The sequence below is a fragment of the Pseudorasbora parva genome, chromosome 22, assembly GCF_024679245.1.
Source record: "Pseudorasbora parva isolate DD20220531a chromosome 22, ASM2467924v1, whole genome shotgun sequence".
NCBI lineage: Eukaryota > Metazoa > Chordata > Actinopteri > Cypriniformes > Gobionidae > Pseudorasbora > Pseudorasbora parva.
The window spans coordinates 10,186,005-10,202,111 of NC_090193.1; the positions used below are offsets into that span (position 1 = coordinate 10,186,005).

Consider the following 16,107-nt stretch of genomic DNA (forward strand, 5'->3'; position numbering starts at 1 on the left):
ACGCCTCCGTCTTCAAGCTTTTCATAGCAGACCCCTCATCGGAGCGCTTCCTTACGTTGGCTCCAGGCCTGTTAATGGCATGAGAAAAAGTTGATGTTGCGACAGGCCCCGCTCCAGGCGAACACCACCAAGATGCGTGTAAACACCAGGCCGCCTGACCGGTGGGCCAGTGGCGCAATGGATAACGCGTCTGACTACGGATCAGAAGATTCTAGGTTCGACTCCTGGCTGGCTCGATCTGCCTCTTTTGCTTCGCTATCAGCCTACAGCAGTTTTATTAGTTTGTTTTATTAGCCCATAGTTTTTGACTATTGGTATTGGAATGGTTAGTTTTTTTTTTCTTGTAAACTGACAGTCCAACCATAGGCTGTTTTGTCAGCTAGATAGCACCTACCATACAATACCGTGCGTGCTTTCAAATGCATCGCATAAGCACTGTCACGGGGACCTTGCTTTAATGACCAGTTTATAGTATCTTTTTATGCGAACACAAGAATGGGAGAGAGCTGCACCCCCTGGGAGAGACAAATGACATCTCCCTCCATCGAGTCTGGTTCAAGTGAATTCAGTAAACAATCCCTTCGGAACATTGCCATATTCTTAAAGGCGACGGTCACACACTGAATGCCAAAGGGCCTAACATAACCCTGCCCTTGTACTGGCCACACGCATGAAAAATGGCACACAAGCCTGACCGGCGTTTGCGGGCTTTCCCATATGGTCTAGCGGTCAGGATTCCTGGTTTTCACCCAGGCGGCCCGGGTTCGACTCCCGGTATGGGAAGTTTGGCTTGTCTTTGCTCCCCTTATCGAACAGCCAGAGCTTCTGTCAATTACTGAATCGCTTTTAGCCAGCAGTGGAGCTGCAGCAACCTGATAGGTTGAGGTTCTTCTCTTTCCCTGCATACCTTCGATAGCTCAGCTGGTAGAGCGGAGGACTGTAGGTGGACCGTTCGACTCCGGCTCGAAGGAGGTCACTTTTCACACTCAAACATTTTCTTGGCCGCGCTGGAGGGCAAAAGGAACTTTCCCTGACCGGGAATCGAACCCAGGCCGCGGCGGTGAGAGCGCCGAATCCTAACCACTAGACCACCAGGGACGGGCTGTTCAGCCTGTCTCCTCAAGCCTGCCTGTGGGCCTCTACCAGATTTTGCTGCAATTTCTCAAGCAAAACCGCTAAGGCTAGCCTTTTCCTCTTGGAGAGGAGAGAGTCTCTGACCCTGGATCACAGTTCTTCCACTGAGAAACTGTCACATGCTCCGTGAGAACATCCTAACAACACCGCAACTTGCAATTCAATCAAAGCAGCTTGCAAAAGACAACAAGGAGAGCCCAGCCGTGCTCTCAGTGCCAAGAGGTGCCTGACTCACTCCGCTTTTTGTTTTCAGCCCTTCTTCTGCAGAGCATCTGGCGAAGGAGCTCGAGGTTGACAGAGCGCATAGCACAGAGTGTCGTCGTCTCTGAGGTATGCCTGGTTTTTTGAGCGGCCAGCCTTGCACTGTTTTAAAGTAATTTGCTACCCAGCTACGTTAGCCACGCCAGGAAGACAGAGATCCCTAACATGTGACGCCTCCGTCTTCAAGCTTTTCATAGCAGACCCCTCATCGGAGCGCTTCCTTACGTTGGCTCCAGGCCTGTTAATGGCATGAGAAAAAGTTGATGTTGCGACAGGCCCCGCTCCAGGCGAACACCACCAAGATGCGTGTAAACACCAGGGCGCCTGACCGGTGGGCCAGTGGCGCAATGGATAACGCGTCTGACTACGGATCAGAAGATTCTAGGTTCGACTACTGGCTGGCTCGATCTGCCTCTTTTGCTTCGCTATCAGCCTACAGCAGTTTTATTAGTTTGTTTTATTAGCCCATAGTTTTTGACTATTGGTATTGGAATGGTTAGTTTTTTTTTTCTTGTAAACTGACAGTCCAACCATAGGCCGTTTTGTCAGCTAGATAGCACCTACCATAAAATACCGTGCGTGCTTTCAAATGCATCGCATAAGCACTGTCACGGGGACCTTGCTTTAATGACCAGTTTATAGAATCTTTTTATGCGAACACAAGAATGGGAGAGAGCTGCACCCCCTGGGAGAGACAAATGACATCTCCCTCCATCGAGTCTGGTACAAGTGAATTCAGTAAACAATCCCTTCGGAACATTGCCATATTCTTAAAGGTGACGGTCACACACTGAATGCCAAAGGGCCTAACATAACCCTGCCCTTGTACTGGCCACACGCATGAAAAATGGCACACAAGCCTGACCGGCGTTTGCGGGCTTTCCCATATGGTCTAGCGGTCAGGATTCCTGGTGTTCACCCAGGCGGCCCGGGTTCGACTCCCGGTATGGGAAGTTTGGCTTGTCTTTGCTCCCCTTATCGAACAGCCAGAGCTTCTGTCTATTACTGAATCGCTTTTAGCCAGCAGTGGAGCTGCAGCAACCTGATAGGTTGAGGTTCTTCTCTTTCCCTGCATACCTTCGATAGCTCAGCTGGTAGAGCGGAGGACTGTAGGTGGAACGTTGGCAATCCTTAGGTCGCTGGTTCGACTCCGGCTCGAAGGAGGTCACTTTTCACACTCAAACATTTTCTTGGCCGCGCTGGAGGGCAAAAGGAACATTCCCTGACCGGGAATCGAACCCGGGCCGCGGCGGTGAGAGCGCCGAATCCTAACCACTAGACCACCAGGGAAGGGCTGTTCAGCCTGTCTCCTCAAGCCTGCCTGTGGGCCTCTACCAGATTTTGCTGCAATTTCTCAAGCAAAACCGCTAAGGCTAGCCTTTTCCTCTTGGAGAGGAGAGAGTCTCTGACCCTGGATCACAGTTCTTCCACTGAGAAACTGTCACATGCTCCGTGAGAACATCCTAACAACACCGCAACTTGCAATTCAATCAAAGCAGCTTGCAAAAGACAACAAGGAGAGCCCAGCCGTGCTCTCAGTGCCAAGAGGTGCCTGACTCACTCCACTTTTTGTTTTCAGCCCTTCTTCTGCAAAGCATCTGGCGAAGGAGCTCGAGGTTGACAGAGCGCATAGCACAGAGTGCCGTCGTCTCTGAGGTATGCCTGGCTTTTTGAGCGGCCAGCCTTGCACTGTTTTAAAGTAATTTGCTACCCAGCTACGTTAGCCACGCCAGGAAGACAGAGATCCCTAACATGTGACGCCTCCATCTTCAAGCTTTTCATAGCAGACCCCTCATCGGAGCGCTTCCTTACGTTGGCTCCAGGCCTGTTAATGGCATGAGAAAAAGTTGGTGTTGCGACAGGCCCCGCTCCAGGCAAACACCACCAAGATGCGTGTAAACACCAGGGTGCCTGACCGGTGGGCCAGTGGCGCAATGGATAACGCGTCTGACTACGGATCAGAAGATTCTAGGTTCGACTCCTGGCTGGCTCGATCTGCCTCTTTTGCTTCGCTATCAGCCTACAGCAGTTTTATTAGCTTGTTTTATTAGCCCATAGTTTTTGACTATTGGTATTGGAATGGTTAGTTTTTTTTTCTTGTAAACTGACAGTCCAACCATAGGCCGTTTTGTCAGCTAGATAGCGCCTACCATACAATACCGTGCGTGCTTTCAAATGCATCGCATAAGCACTGTCACAGGGACCTTGCTTTAATGACCAGTTTATAGTATCTTTTTATGCGAACACAAGAATGGGAGAGAGCTGCACCCCCTGGGAGAGACAAATGACATCTCCCTCCATCGAGTCTGGTACAAGTGAATTCAGTAAACAATCCCTTCGGAACATTGCCATATTCTTAAAGGCGACGGTCACACACTGAATGCCAAAGGGCCTAACATAACCCTGCCCTTGTACTGGCCACACGCATGAAAAATGGCACACAAGCCTGACCGGCATTTGCAGGCTTTCCCATATGGTCTAGCGGTCAGGATTCCTGGTTTTCACCCAGGCGGCCCGGGTTCGACTCCCGGTATGGGAAGTTTGGCTTGTCTTTGCTCCCCTTATCGAACAGCCAGAGCTTCTGTCTATTACTGAATCGCTTTTAGCCAGCAGTGGAGCTGCAGCAACCTGATAGGTTGAGGTTCTTCTCTTTCCCTGCATACCTTCGATAGCTCAGCTGGTAGAGCGGAGGACTGTAGGTGGAACGTTGGCAATCCTTAGGTCGCTGGTTCGACTCCGGCTCGAAGGAGGTCACTTTTCACACTCAAACATTTTCTTGGCCGCGCTGGAGGGCAAAAGGAACTTTCCCTGACCGGGAATCGAACCCAGGCCGCGGCGGTGAGAGCGCCGAATCCTAACCACTAGACCACCAGGGACGGGCTGTTCAGCCTGTCTCCTCAAGCCTGCCTGTGGGCCTCTACCAGATTTTGCTGCAATTTCTCAAGCAAAACCGCTAAGGCTAGCCTTTTCCTCTTGGAGAGGAGAGAGTCTCTGACCCTGGATCACAGTTCTTCCACTGAGAAACTGTCACATGCTCCGTGAGAACATCCTAACAACACCGCAACTTGCAATTCAATCAAAGCAGCTTGCAAAAGACAACAAGGAGAGCCCAGCCGTGCTCTCAGTGCCAAGAGGTGCCTGACTCACTCCGCTTTTTGTTTTCAGCCCTTCTTCTGCAGAGCATCTGGCGAAGGAGCTCGAGGTTGACAGAGCGCATAGCACAGAGTGTCGTCGTCTCTGAGGTATGCCTGGTTTTTTGAGCGGCCAGCCTTGCACTGTTTTAAAGTAATTTGCTACCCAGCTACGTTAGCCACGCCAGGAAGACAGAGATCCCTAACATGTGACGCCTCCGTCTTCAAGCTTTTCATAGCAGACCCCTCATCGGAGCGCTTCCTTACGTTGGCTCCAGGCCTGTTAATGGCATGAGAAAAAGTTGATGTTGCGACAGGCCCCGCTCCAGGCGAACACCACCAAGATGCGTGTAAACACCAGGGCGCCTGACCGGTGGGCCAGTGGCGCAATGGATAACGCGTCTGACTACGGATCAGAAGATTCTAGGTTCGACTACTGGCTGGCTCGATCTGCCTCTTTTGCTTCGCTATCAGCCTACAGCAGTTTTATTAGTTTGTTTTATTAGCCCATAGTTTTTGACTATTGGTATTGGAATGGTTAGTTTTTTTTTTCTTGTAAACTGACAGTCCAACCATAGGCCGTTTTGTCAGCTAGATAGCACCTACCATAAAATACCGTGCGTGCTTTCAAATGCATCGCATAAGCACTGTCACGGGGACCTTGCTTTAATGACCAGTTTATAGAATCTTTTTATGCGAACACAAGAATGGGAGAGAGCTGCACCCCCTGGGAGAGACAAATGACATCTCCCTCCATCGAGTCTGGTACAAGTGAATTCAGTAAACAATCCCTTCGGAACATTGCCATATTCTTAAAGGTGACGGTCACACACTGAATGCCAAAGGGCCTAACATAACCCTGCCCTTGTACTGGCCACACGCATGAAAAATGGCACACAAGCCTGACCGGCGTTTGCGGGCTTTCCCATATGGTCTAGCGGTCAGGATTCCTGGTGTTCACCCAGGCGGCCCGGGTTCGACTCCCGGTATGGGAAGTTTGGCTTGTCTTTGCTCCCCTTATCGAACAGCCAGAGCTTCTGTCTATTACTGAATCGCTTTTAGCCAGCAGTGGAGCTGCAGCAACCTGATAGGTTGAGGTTCTTCTCTTTCCCTGCATACCTTCGATAGCTCAGCTGGTAGAGCGGAGGACTGTAGGTGGAACGTTGGCAATCCTTAGGTCGCTGGTTCGACTCCGGCTCGAAGGAGGTCACTTTTCACACTCAAACATTTTCTTGGCCGCGCTGGAGGGCAAAAGGAACATTCCCTGACCGGGAATCGAACCCGGGCCGCGGCGGTGAGAGCGCCGAATCCTAACCACTAGACCACCAGGGAAGGGCTGTTCAGCCTGTCTCCTCAAGCCTGCCTGTGGGCCTCTACCAGATTTTGCTGCAATTTCTCAAGCAAAACCGCTAAGGCTAGCCTTTTCCTCTTGGAGAGGAGAGAGTCTCTGACCCTGGATCACAGTTCTTCCACTGAGAAACTGTCACATGCTCCGTGAGAACATCCTAACAACACCGCAACTTGCAATTCAATCAAAGCAGCTTGCAAAAGACAACAAGGAGAGCCCAGCCGTGCTCTCAGTGCCAAGAGGTGCCTGACTCACTCCACTTTTTGTTTTCAGCCCTTCTTCTGCAAAGCATCTGGCGAAGGAGCTCGAGGTTGACAGAGCGCATAGCACAGAGTGCCGTCGTCTCTGAGGTATGCCTGGCTTTTTGAGCGGCCAGCCTTGCACTGTTTTAAAGTAATTTGCTACCCAGCTACGTTAGCCACGCCAGGAAGACAGAGATCCCTAACATGTGACGCCTCCATCTTCAAGCTTTTCATAGCAGACCCCTCATCGGAGCGCTTCCTTACGTTGGCTCCAGGCCTGTTAATGGCATGAGAAAAAGTTGGTGTTGCGACAGGCCCCGCTCCAGGCAAACACCACCAAGATGCGTGTAAACACCAGGGTGCCTGACCGGTGGGCCAGTGGCGCAATGGATAACGCGTCTGACTACGGATCAGAAGATTCTAGGTTCGACTCCTGGCTGGCTCGATCTGCCTCTTTTGCTTCGCTATCAGCCTACAGCAGTTTTATTAGCTTGTTTTATTAGCCCATAGTTTTTGACTATTGGTATTGGAATGGTTAGTTTTTTTTTCTTGTAAACTGACAGTCCAACCATAGGCCGTTTTGTCAGCTAGATAGCGCCTACCATACAATACCGTGCGTGCTTTCAAATGCATCGCATAAGCACTGTCACAGGGACCTTGCTTTAATGACCAGTTTATAGTATCTTTTTATGCGAACACAAGAATGGGAGAGAGCTGCACCCCCTGGGAGAGACAAATGACATCTCCCTCCATCGAGTCTGGTACAAGTGAATTCAGTAAACAATCCCTTCGGAACATTGCCATATTCTTAAAGGCGACGGTCACACACTGAATGCCAAAGGGCCTAACATAACCCTGCCCTTGTACTGGCCACACGCATGAAAAATGGCACACAAGCCTGACCGGCATTTGCAGGCTTTCCCATATGGTCTAGCGGTCAGGATTCCTGGTTTTCACCCAGGCGGCCCGGGTTCGACTCCCGGTATGGGAAGTTTGGCTTGTCTTTGCTCCCCTTATCGAACAGCCAGAGCTTCTGTCTATTACTGAATCGCTTTTAGCCAGCAGTGGAGCTGCAGCAACCTGATAGGTTGAGGTTCTTCTCTTTCCCTGCATACCTTCGATAGCTCAGCTGGTAGAGCGGAGGACTGTAGGTGGAACGTTGGCAATCCTTAGGTCGCTGGTTCGACTCCGGCTCGAAGGAGGTCACTTTTCACACTCAAACATTTTCTTGGCCGCGCTGGAGGGCAAAAGGAACTTTCCCTGACCGGGAATCGAACCCAGGCCGCGGCGGTGAGAGCGCCGAATCCTAACCACTAGACCACCAGGGACGGGCTGTTCAGCCTGTCTCCTCAAGCCTGCCTGTGGGCCTCTACCAGATTTTGCTGCAATTTCTCAAGCAAAACCGCTAAGGCTAGCCTTTTCCTCTTGGAGAGGAGAGAGTCTCTGACCCTGGATCACAGTTCTTCCACTGAGAAACTGTCACATGCTCCGTGAGAACATCCTAACAACACCGCAACTTGCAATTCAATCAAAGCAGCTTGCAAAAGACAACAAGGAGAGCCCAGCCGTGCTCTCAGTGCCAAGAGGTGCCTGACTCACTCCGCTTTTTGTTTTCAGCCCTTCTTCTGCAGAGCATCTGGCGAAGGAGCTCGAGGTTGACAGAGCGCATAGCACAGAGTGTCGTCGTCTCTGAGGTATGCCTGGTTTTTTGAGCGGCCAGCCTTGCACTGTTTTAAAGTAATTTGCTACCCAGCTACGTTAGCCACGCCAGGAAGACAGAGATCCCTAACATGTGACGCCTCCGTCTTCAAGCTTTTCATAGCAGACCCCTCATCGGAGCGCTTCCTTACGTTGGCTCCAGGCCTGTTAATGGCATGAGAAAAAGTTGATGTTGCGACAGGCCCCGCTCCAGGCGAACACCACCAAGATGCGTGTAAACACCAGGGCGCCTGACCGGTGGGCCAGTGGCGCAATGGATAACGCGTCTGACTACGGATCAGAAGATTCTAGGTTCGACTACTGGCTGGCTCGATCTGCCTCTTTTGCTTCGCTATCAGCCTACAGCAGTTTTATTAGTTTGTTTTATTAGCCCATAGTTTTTGACTATTGGTATTGGAATGGTTAGTTTTTTTTTTCTTGTAAACTGACAGTCCAACCATAGGCCGTTTTGTCAGCTAGATAGCACCTACCATAAAATACCGTGCGTGCTTTCAAATGCATCGCATAAGCACTGTCACGGGGACCTTGCTTTAATGACCAGTTTATAGAATCTTTTTATGCGAACACAAGAATGGGAGAGAGCTGCACCCCCTGGGAGAGACAAATGACATCTCCCTCCATCGAGTCTGGTACAAGTGAATTCAGTAAACAATCCCTTCGGAACATTGCCATATTCTTAAAGGTGACGGTCACACACTGAATGCCAAAGGGCCTAACATAACCCTGCCCTTGTACTGGCCACACGCATGAAAAATGGCACACAAGCCTGACCGGCGTTTGCGGGCTTTCCCATATGGTCTAGCGGTCAGGATTCCTGGTGTTCACCCAGGCGGCCCGGGTTCGACTCCCGGTATGGGAAGTTTGGCTTGTCTTTGCTCCCCTTATCGAACAGCCAGAGCTTCTGTCTATTACTGAATCGCTTTTAGCCAGCAGTGGAGCTGCAGCAACCTGATAGGTTGAGGTTCTTCTCTTTCCCTGCATACCTTCGATAGCTCAGCTGGTAGAGCGGAGGACTGTAGGTGGAACGTTGGCAATCCTTAGGTCGCTGGTTCGACTCCGGCTCGAAGGAGGTCACTTTTCACACTCAAACATTTTCTTGGCCGCGCTGGAGGGCAAAAGGAACATTCCCTGACCGGGAATCGAACCCGGGCCGCGGCGGTGAGAGCGCCGAATCCTAACCACTAGACCACCAGGGAAGGGCTGTTCAGCCTGTCTCCTCAAGCCTGCCTGTGGGCCTCTACCAGATTTTGCTGCAATTTCTCAAGCAAAACCGCTAAGGCTAGCCTTTTCCTCTTGGAGAGGAGAGAGTCTCTGACCCTGGATCACAGTTCTTCCACTGAGAAACTGTCACATGCTCCGTGAGAACATCCTAACAACACCGCAACTTGCAATTCAATCAAAGCAGCTTGCAAAAGACAACAAGGAGAGCCCAGCCGTGCTCTCAGTGCCAAGAGGTGCCTGACTCACTCCACTTTTTGTTTTCAGCCCTTCTTCTGCAAAGCATCTGGCGAAGGAGCTCGAGGTTGACAGAGCGCATAGCACAGAGTGCCGTCGTCTCTGAGGTATGCCTGGCTTTTTGAGCGGCCAGCCTTGCACTGTTTTAAAGTAATTTGCTACCCAGCTACGTTAGCCACGCCAGGAAGACAGAGATCCCTAACATGTGACGCCTCCATCTTCAAGCTTTTCATAGCAGACCCCTCATCGGAGCGCTTCCTTACGTTGGCTCCAGGCCTGTTAATGGCATGAGAAAAAGTTGGTGTTGCGACAGGCCCCGCTCCAGGCAAACACCACCAAGATGCGTGTAAACACCAGGGTGCCTGACCGGTGGGCCAGTGGCGCAATGGATAACGCGTCTGACTACGGATCAGAAGATTCTAGGTTCGACTCCTGGCTGGCTCGATCTGCCTCTTTTGCTTCGCTATCAGCCTACAGCAGTTTTATTAGCTTGTTTTATTAGCCCATAGTTTTTGACTATTGGTATTGGAATGGTTAGTTTTTTTTTCTTGTAAACTGACAGTCCAACCATAGGCCGTTTTGTCAGCTAGATAGCGCCTACCATACAATACCGTGCGTGCTTTCAAATGCATCGCATAAGCACTGTCACAGGGACCTTGCTTTAATGACCAGTTTATAGTATCTTTTTATGCGAACACAAGAATGGGAGAGAGCTGCACCCCCTGGGAGAGACAAATGACATCTCCCTCCATCGAGTCTGGTACAAGTGAATTCAGTAAACAATCCCTTCGGAACATTGCCATATTCTTAAAGGCGACGGTCACACACTGAATGCCAAAGGGCCTAACATAACCCTGCCCTTGTACTGGCCACACGCATGAAAAATGGCACACAAGCCTGACCGGCATTTGCAGGCTTTCCCATATGGTCTAGCGGTCAGGATTCCTGGTTTTCACCCAGGCGGACCGGGTTCGACTCCCGGTATGGGAAGTTTGGCTTGTCTTTGCTCCCCTTATCGAACAGCCAGAGCTTCTGTCTATTACTGAATCGCTTTTAGCCAGCAGTGGAGCTGCAGCAACCTGATAGGTTGAGGTTCTTCTCTTTCCCTGCATACCTTCGATAGCTCAGCTGGTAGAGCGGAGGACTGTAGGTGGAACGTTGGCAATCCTTAGGTCGCTGGTTCGACTCCGGCTCGAAGGAGGTCACTTTTCACACTCAAACATTTTCTTGGCCGCGCTGGAGGGCAAAAGGAACGTTCCCTGACCGGGAATCGAACCCGGGCCGCGGCAGTGAGAGCGCCGAATCCTAACCACTAGACCACCAGGGAAGGGCTGTTCAGCCTGTCTCCTCAAGCCTGCCTGTGGGCCTCTACCAGATTTTGCTGCAATTTCTCAAGCAAAACCGCTAAGGCTAGCCTTTTCCTCTTGGAGAGGAGAGAGTCTCTGACCCTGGATCACAGTTCTTCCACTGAGAAACTGTCACATGCTCCGTGAGAACATCCTAACAACACCGCAACTTGCAATTCAATCAAAGCAGCTTGCAAAAGACAACAAGGAGAGCCCAGCCGTGCTCTCAGTGCCAAGAGGTGCCTGACTCACTCCGCTTTTTGTTTTCAGCCCTTCTTCTGCAGAGCATCTGGCGAAGGAGCTCGAGGTTGACAGAGCGCATAGCACAGAGTGTCGTCGTCTCTGAGGTATGCCTGGCTTTTTGAGCGGCCAGCCTTGCACTGTTTTAAAGTAATTTGCTACCCAGCTACGTTAGCCACGCCAGGAAGACAGAGATCCCTAACATGTGACGCCTCCGTCTTCAAGCTTTTCATAGCAGACCCCTCATCGGAGCGCTTCCTTACGTTGGCTCCAGGCCTGTTAATGGCATGAGAAAAAGTTGATGTTGCGACAGGCCCCGCTCCAGGCGAACACCACCAAGATGCGTGTAAACACCAGGGCGCCTGACCGGTGGGCCAGTGGCGCAATGGATAACGCGTCTGACTACGGATCAGAAGATTCTAGGTTCGACTCCTGGCTGGCTCGATCTGCCTCTTTTGCTTCGCTATCAGCCTACAGCAGTTTTATTAGCTTGTTTTATTAGCCCATAGTTTTTGACTATTGGTATTGGAATGGTTAGTTTTTTTTTCTTGTAAACTGACAGTCCAACCATAGGCCGTTTTGTCAGCTAGATAGCGCCTACCATACAATACCGTGCGTGCTTTCAAATGCATCGCATAAGCACTGTCACGGGGACCTTGCTTTAATGACCAGTTTATAGTATCTTTTTATGCGAACACAAGAATGGGAGAGAGCTGCACTCCCTGGGAGAGACAAATGACATCTCCCTCCATCGAGTCTGGTACAAGTGAATTCAGTAAACAATCCCTTCGGAACATTGCCATATTCTTAAAGGCGACGGTCACACACTGAATGCCAAAGGGCCTAACATAACCCTGCCCTTGTACTGGCCACACGCATGAAAAATGGCACACAAGCCTGACCGGCGCTTGCGGGCTTTCCCATATGGTCTAGCGGTCAGGATTCCTGGTTTTCACCCAGGCGGCCCGGGTTCGACTCCCGGTATGGGAAGTTTGGCTTGTCTTTGCTCCCCTTATCGAACAGCCAGAGCTTCTGTCTATTACTGCATCGCTTTTAGCCAGCAGTGGAGCTGCAGCAACCTGATAGGTTGAGGTTCTTCTCTTTCCCTGCATACCTTCGATAGCTCAGCTGGTAGAGCGGAGGACTGTAGGTGGAACGTTGGCAATCCTTAGGTCGCTGGTTCGACTCCGGCTCGAAGGAGGTCACTTTTCACACTCAAACATCTTCTTGGCCGCGCTGGAGGGCAAAAGGAACGTTCCCTGACCGGGAATCGAACCCGGGCCGCAGCGGTGAGAGCGCCGAATCCTAACCACTAGACCACCAGGGAAGGGCTGTTCAGCCTGTCTCCTCAAGCCTGCCTGTGGGCCTCTACCAGATTTTGCTGCAATTTCTCAAGCAAAACCGCTAAGGCTAGCCTTTTCCTCTTGGAGAGGAGAGAGTCTCTGACCCTGGCTCACAGTTCTTCCACTGAGAAACTGTCACATGCTCCGTGAGAACATCCTAACAACACCGCAACTTGCAATTCAATCAAAGCAGCTTGCAAAAGACAACAAGGAGAGCCCAGCCGTGCTCTCAGTGCCAAGAGGTGCCTGACTCACTCCACTTTTTGTTTTCAGCCCTTCTTCTGCAAAGCATCTGGCGAAGGAGCTCGAGGTTGACAGAGCGCATAGCACAGAGTGTCGTCGTCTCTGAGGTATGCCTGGCTTTTTGAGCGGCCAGCCTTGCACTGTTTTAAAGTAATTTGCTACCCAGCTACGTTAGCCACGCCAGGAAGACAGAGATCCCTAACATGTGACGCCTCCGTCTTCAAGCTTTTCATAGCAGACCCCTCATCGGAGCGCTTCCTTACGTTGGCTCCAGGCCTGTTAATGGCATGAGAAAAAGTTGATGTTGCGACAGGCCCCGCTCCAGACGAACACCACCAAGATGCTTGTAAACACCAGGGCGCCTGACCGGTGGGCCAGTGGCGCAATGGATAACGCGTCTGACTACGGATCAGAAGATTCTAGGTTCTACTCCTGGCTGGCTCGATCTGCCTCGTTTGCTTCGCTATCAGCCTACAGCAGTTTTATTAGTTTGTTTTATTAGCCCATAGTTTTTGACTATTGGTATTGGAATGGTTAGTTTTTTTTTTTCTTGTAAACTGACAGTCCAACCATAGGCCGTTTTGTCAGCTAGATAGCACCTACCATACAATACCGTGCGTGCTTTCAAATGCATCGCATAAGCACTGTCACGGGGACCTTGCTTTAATGACCAGTTTATAGTATCTTTTTATGCGAACACAAGAATGGGAGAGAGCTGCACCCCCTGGGAGAGACAAATGACATCTCCCTCCATCGAGTCTGGTACAAGTGAATTCAGTAAACAATCCCTTCGGAACATTGCCATATTCTTAAAGGCGACGGTCACACACTGAATGCCAAAGGGCCTAACATAACCCTGCCCTTGTACTGGCCACACGCATGAAAAATGGCACACAAGCCTGACCGGCGTTTGCGGGCTTTCCCATATGGTCTAGCGGTCAGGATTCCTGGTTTTCACCCAGGCGGCCCGGGTTCGACTCCCGGTATGGGAAGTTTGGCTTGTCTTTGCTCCCCTTATCGAACAGCCAGAGCTTCTGTCTATTACTGAATCGCATTTAGCCAGCAGTGGAGCTGCAGCAACCTGATAGGTTGAGGTTCTTCTCTTTCCCTGCATACCTTCGATAGCTCAGCTGGTAGAGCGGAGGACTGTAGGTGGAACGTTGGCAATCCTTAGGTCGCTGGTTCGACTCCGGCTCGAAGGAGGTCACTTTTCACACTCAAACATTTTCTTGGCCGCGCTGGAGGGCAAAAGGAACGTTCCCTGACCGGGAATCGAACCCGGGCCGCGGCGGTGAGAGCGCCGAATCCTAACCACTAGACCACCAGGGAAGGGCTGTTCAGCCTGTCTCCTCAAGCCTGCCTGTGGGCCTCTACCAGATTTTGCTGCAATTTCTCAAGCAAAACCGCTAAGGCTAGCCTTTTCCTCTTGGAGAGGAGAGAGTCTCTGACCCTGGATCACAGTTCTTCCACTGAGAAACTGTCACATGCTCTGTGAGAACATCCTAACAACATCGCAACTTTCAATTCAATCAAAGCAGCTTGCAAAAGACAACAAGGAGAGCCCAGCCGTGCTCTCAGTGCCAAGAGGTGCCTGACTCACTCCGCTTTTTGTTTTCAGCCCTTCTTCTGCAGAGCATCTGGCGAAGGAGCTCGAGGTTGACAGAGCGCATAGCACAGAGTGTCGTCGTCTCTGAGGTATGCCTGGCTTTTTGAGCGGCCAGCCTTGCACTGTTTTAAAGTAATTTGCTACCCAGCTACGTTAGCCACGCCAGGAAGACAGAGATCCCTAACATGTGACGCCTCCGTCTTCAAGCTTTTCATAGCAGACCCCTCTTTGGAGCGCTTCCTTACGTTGGCTCCAGGCCTGTTAATGGCATGAGAAAAAGTTGATGTTGCGACAGGCCCCGCTCCAGGCAAACACCACCAAGATGCGTGTAAACACCAGGGCGCCTCATCGGTGGGCCAGTGGCGCAATGGATAACGCGTCTGACTACGGATGAGAAGATTCTAGGTTCGACTCCTGGCTGGCTCGATCTGCCTCTTTTGCTTCGCTATCAGCCTACAGCAGTTTTATTAGCTTGTTTTATTAGCCCATAGTTTTTGACTATTGGTATTGGAATGGTTAGTTTTTTTTTCTTGTAAACTGACAGTCCAACCATAGGCCGTTTTGTCAGCTAGATAGCGCCTACCATACAATACCGTGCGTGCTTTCAAATGCATCGCATAAGCACTGTCACGGGGACCTTGCTTTAATGACCAGTTTATAGTATCTTTTTATGCGAACACAAGAATGGGAGAGAGCTGCACCCCCTGGGAGAGACAAATGACATCTCCCTCCATCGAGTCTGGTACAAGTGAATTCAGTAAACAATCCCTTCGGAACATTGCCATATTCTTAAAGGCGACGGTCACACACTGAATGCCAAAGGGCCTAACATAACCCTGCCCTTGTACTGGCCACACGCATGAAATATGGCACACAAGCCTGACCGGCGTTTGCGGGCTTTCCCATATGGTCTAGCCGTCAGGATTCCTGGTTTTCACCCAGGCGGCCCGGGTTCGACTCCCGGTATGGGAAGTTTGGCTTGTCTTTGCTCCCCTTATCGAACAGCCAGAGCTTCTGTCTATTACTGAATCGCTTTTAGCCAGCAGTGGAGCTGCAGCAACCTGATAGGTTGAGGTTCTTCTCTTTCCCTGCATACCTTCGATAGCTCAGCTGGTAGAGCGGAGGACTGTAGGTGGAACGTTGGCAATCCTTAGGTCGCTGGTTCGACTCCGGCTCGAAGGAGGTCACTTTTCACACTCAAACATTTTCTTGGCCGCGCTGGAGGGCAAAAGGAACGTTCCCTGATCGGGAATCGAACCCGGGCCGCGGCGGTGAGAGCGCCGAATCCTAACCACTAGACCACCAGGGAAGGGCTGTTCAGCCTGTCTCCTCAAGCCTGCCTGTGGGCCTCTACCAGATTTTGCTGCAATTTCTCAAGCAAAACCGCTAAGGCTAGCCTTTTCCTCTTGGAGAGGAGAGAGTCTCTGACCCTGGATCACAGTTCTTCCACTGAGAAACTGTCACATGCTCTGTGAGAACATCCTAACAACATCGCAACTTGCAATTCAATCAAAGCAGCTTGCAAAAGACAACAAGAAGAGCCCAGCCGTGCTCTCAGTGCCAAGAGGTGCCTGACTCACTCCGCTTTTTGTTTTCAGCCCTTCTTCTGCAGAGCATCTGGCGAAGGAGCTCGAGGTTGACAGAGCGCATAGCACAGAGTGTCGTCGTCTCTGAGGTATGCCTGGTTTTTTGAGCGGCCAGCCTTGCACTGTTTTAAAGTAATTTGCTACCCAGCTACGTTAGCCACGCCAGGAAGACAGAGATCCCTAACATGTGACGCCTCCGTCTTCAAGCTTTTCATAGCAGACCCCTCATCGGAGCGCTTCCTTACGTTGGCTCCAGGCCTGTTAATGGCATGAGAAAAAGTTGATGTTGCGACAGGCCCCGCTCCAGGCGAACACCACCAAGATGCGTGTAAACACCAGGGCGCCTGACCGGTGGGCCAGTGGCGCAATGGATAACGCGTCTGACTACGGATCAGAAGATTCTAGGTTCGACTACTGGCTGGCTCGATCTGCCTCTTTTGCTTCGCTATCAGC

General features: G+C 51.1%; 21 non-coding genes across 21 annotated transcripts; 12 read left to right on the forward strand and 9 right to left on the reverse strand.

Moving 5' to 3' along the window:
- Positions 1-163: 163 nt before the first annotated feature.
- On the forward strand, positions 164-236 carry trnar-acg (transfer RNA arginine (anticodon ACG)). Its single transcript has one exon. It is a non-coding gene; the product is annotated as a tRNA-Arg (tRNA).
- A 475-nt stretch (positions 237-711) lies between these two features.
- trnae-uuc (transfer RNA glutamic acid (anticodon UUC)) lies at positions 712-783 on the forward strand. Its single transcript has one exon. It is a non-coding gene; the product is annotated as a tRNA-Glu (tRNA).
- A 243-nt stretch (positions 784-1,026) lies between these two features.
- Positions 1,027-1,098, reverse strand: trnae-cuc (transfer RNA glutamic acid (anticodon CUC)). The gene has a single exon. It is a non-coding gene; the product is annotated as a tRNA-Glu (tRNA).
- Positions 1,099-2,613: 1,515 nt separating this feature from the next.
- Positions 2,614-2,685, reverse strand: trnae-cuc (transfer RNA glutamic acid (anticodon CUC)). Its single transcript has one exon. It is a non-coding gene; the product is annotated as a tRNA-Glu (tRNA).
- A 630-nt stretch (positions 2,686-3,315) lies between these two features.
- On the forward strand, positions 3,316-3,388 carry trnar-acg (transfer RNA arginine (anticodon ACG)). The gene has a single exon. It is a non-coding gene; the product is annotated as a tRNA-Arg (tRNA).
- A 474-nt stretch (positions 3,389-3,862) lies between these two features.
- trnae-uuc (transfer RNA glutamic acid (anticodon UUC)) lies at positions 3,863-3,934 on the forward strand. The gene has a single exon. It is a non-coding gene; the product is annotated as a tRNA-Glu (tRNA).
- A 265-nt stretch (positions 3,935-4,199) lies between these two features.
- Positions 4,200-4,271, reverse strand: trnae-cuc (transfer RNA glutamic acid (anticodon CUC)). The gene has a single exon. It is a non-coding gene; the product is annotated as a tRNA-Glu (tRNA).
- Positions 4,272-5,786: 1,515 nt separating this feature from the next.
- Positions 5,787-5,858, reverse strand: trnae-cuc (transfer RNA glutamic acid (anticodon CUC)). Its single transcript has one exon. It is a non-coding gene; the product is annotated as a tRNA-Glu (tRNA).
- Positions 5,859-6,488: 630 nt separating this feature from the next.
- Positions 6,489-6,561, forward strand: trnar-acg (transfer RNA arginine (anticodon ACG)). The gene has a single exon. It is a non-coding gene; the product is annotated as a tRNA-Arg (tRNA).
- Positions 6,562-7,035: 474 nt separating this feature from the next.
- trnae-uuc (transfer RNA glutamic acid (anticodon UUC)) lies at positions 7,036-7,107 on the forward strand. Its single transcript has one exon. It is a non-coding gene; the product is annotated as a tRNA-Glu (tRNA).
- A 265-nt stretch (positions 7,108-7,372) lies between these two features.
- On the reverse strand, positions 7,373-7,444 carry trnae-cuc (transfer RNA glutamic acid (anticodon CUC)). Its single transcript has one exon. It is a non-coding gene; the product is annotated as a tRNA-Glu (tRNA).
- Positions 7,445-8,959: 1,515 nt separating this feature from the next.
- On the reverse strand, positions 8,960-9,031 carry trnae-cuc (transfer RNA glutamic acid (anticodon CUC)). Its single transcript has one exon. It is a non-coding gene; the product is annotated as a tRNA-Glu (tRNA).
- A 630-nt stretch (positions 9,032-9,661) lies between these two features.
- trnar-acg (transfer RNA arginine (anticodon ACG)) lies at positions 9,662-9,734 on the forward strand. The gene has a single exon. It is a non-coding gene; the product is annotated as a tRNA-Arg (tRNA).
- Positions 9,735-10,208: 474 nt separating this feature from the next.
- Positions 10,209-10,280, forward strand: trnae-uuc (transfer RNA glutamic acid (anticodon UUC)). Its single transcript has one exon. It is a non-coding gene; the product is annotated as a tRNA-Glu (tRNA).
- Positions 10,281-10,545: 265 nt separating this feature from the next.
- On the reverse strand, positions 10,546-10,617 carry trnae-cuc (transfer RNA glutamic acid (anticodon CUC)). The gene has a single exon. It is a non-coding gene; the product is annotated as a tRNA-Glu (tRNA).
- Positions 10,618-11,247: 630 nt separating this feature from the next.
- Positions 11,248-11,320, forward strand: trnar-acg (transfer RNA arginine (anticodon ACG)). Its single transcript has one exon. It is a non-coding gene; the product is annotated as a tRNA-Arg (tRNA).
- Positions 11,321-11,794: 474 nt separating this feature from the next.
- trnae-uuc (transfer RNA glutamic acid (anticodon UUC)) lies at positions 11,795-11,866 on the forward strand. Its single transcript has one exon. It is a non-coding gene; the product is annotated as a tRNA-Glu (tRNA).
- A 265-nt stretch (positions 11,867-12,131) lies between these two features.
- Positions 12,132-12,203, reverse strand: trnae-cuc (transfer RNA glutamic acid (anticodon CUC)). Its single transcript has one exon. It is a non-coding gene; the product is annotated as a tRNA-Glu (tRNA).
- A 630-nt stretch (positions 12,204-12,833) lies between these two features.
- Positions 12,834-12,906, forward strand: trnar-acg (transfer RNA arginine (anticodon ACG)). Its single transcript has one exon. It is a non-coding gene; the product is annotated as a tRNA-Arg (tRNA).
- Positions 12,907-13,382: 476 nt separating this feature from the next.
- Positions 13,383-13,454, forward strand: trnae-uuc (transfer RNA glutamic acid (anticodon UUC)). The gene has a single exon. It is a non-coding gene; the product is annotated as a tRNA-Glu (tRNA).
- Positions 13,455-13,719: 265 nt separating this feature from the next.
- On the reverse strand, positions 13,720-13,791 carry trnae-cuc (transfer RNA glutamic acid (anticodon CUC)). Its single transcript has one exon. It is a non-coding gene; the product is annotated as a tRNA-Glu (tRNA).
- Between the last annotated feature and the right edge of the window lie 2,316 nt (positions 13,792-16,107).